The sequence below is a fragment of the Notothenia rossii genome, assembly GCF_949606895.1.
Source record: "Notothenia rossii genome assembly, chromosome: 5".
Taxonomy (NCBI): Eukaryota; Metazoa; Chordata; class Actinopteri; order Perciformes; family Nototheniidae; genus Notothenia; species Notothenia rossii.
In genome coordinates, this window is record NC_136903.1 from 7,444,026 (window position 1) to 7,445,740 (window position 1,715).

The window sequence follows — 1,715 nt, forward strand, 5'->3', positions numbered from 1 at the left end:
AACGATCGCTGTATAATTTTAGGATCGGAGACTGTGAGAAAATAGGCATCATGCTGTTTACCGCTGGTTTCACTTCTGATGACAGAATGATACAGTACACTCACTGAGAGAGATGAGTCAGGATTTACTGTGTGTCTGCGGTTCAGAGATGAGATCATTATAGGAGACCTCCTGACTGCTGAGCTCACAGGTCAAACTGCTCACTGTGTGTGTGTGTGTGTGTGTGTGTGTGTGTGTGTGTGTGTGTGTGTGTGTGTGTGTGTGTGTGTGTGTGTGTGTGTGTGTGTGTGTGTGTGTGTGTGTGTGTGTGTGTGTGTGTGTGTGTGTGTGTGTGTGTGTGTGTGTGTGTGTGTGTGTGTGTGTGTGTGTGTGTGTAAAGTAAAGAAGGCAGGGAGACAGAAAGCTAATGATACTTCCTTCTTTGTTTGTTATCGTTTGTTCTCTTTTGAGAGTTAATCCAAAATAAACACCAGACGCACCTGTGTCAAGCGAGCGTTCACAGAAAGACAAATATAACCTGAATCGGGCTAGTAATGATGCCACAGCGGTGTCTCTGCTCAGCAGCTGGGACAGCAGGAACCATCAGAGTGTGAACACTTGTTTCTTAACGGGAACCAAAGTCCGCCCCAGATTAGCATCCTGGTCCCGGAGGGGGGGGAGGGCTGTCAGGCGAGTCTACGCCACCGAGCGCTCAGGCTTGAGAAACACACCTGTCATTGTTGAAGGGTGATCGGTATCATCTGTACTGCTCATTGGTGGATAAACTGTGTACTAGCTCAGTGTTATCCCCAACTGGAACATCATAGCATGGTGTTGAAGAGTCTTGATGAGGAATGCAGCTGCTAAAGAAGTATTAAGAAAGAAAGGTTCAACAGGAAGTGTGGAGGACGGATTACTGGGATGTGGTGTCGGATGTGTTTTAAGTAAACCTCTATATCGTGCTACACTGCAAAAGATGACCTTTAGCTTACCGTTTTCAAATATTGATTATAACTTAAAGGTGACCTATCATGCAAAATGCACTTTTGTACGTCTTTTCTACATGAATATGTGTCCCCCCCGGTGTTCCAGGGAACTCACCAAGTGTCAGAAAACACAAACCTCTCTATTTTCCTCCATACCCAAATCTCTTAAAAAGGGGCTGCAACGGATCTGATACAGACTGATGCAGATTTGAACATTTCTATGACGTCACAGAAGTGGCGCTACGGCTATTGGGCCAACTCCACCAATCAGGAGGAGACAGCCACGGACATTGCCGTTGGAAAGCGCTGGAGACGCTGTAGTACATACGCCAGGCCTGTAGGTGGTGCTGTTCTCACAGAATCAGCCCATGCACAGACAGTGTTCAATTGAGCAAAATGAGGAATGGCTAAAATGCATGATCTGTTTGGTATTTTGAAAAATAAAAAGTATAAATATGCCTTAGATAGGTATGGTCCGACACTATATTATTCAAATATAGCATGATAGGTCCGCTTTAAATAATATAAAATAATTAAATGAAGCACACACTAGAGATGTCATACAGACGGAGGAAGAAGGGAATATACGGTATCACTCATGTAGTTTGCCTAAGAAACTAAACTAAGGCCCGCTGATTGGCTTCATGGTAAGAACACTTGGCACAGAGGCAGTATCTGCTGCCCAGTACGCAAGTTCGACTTCGACTTCGACTGAACCATCATGTCGAACCCTCTGTTTCCCCCCTTCAA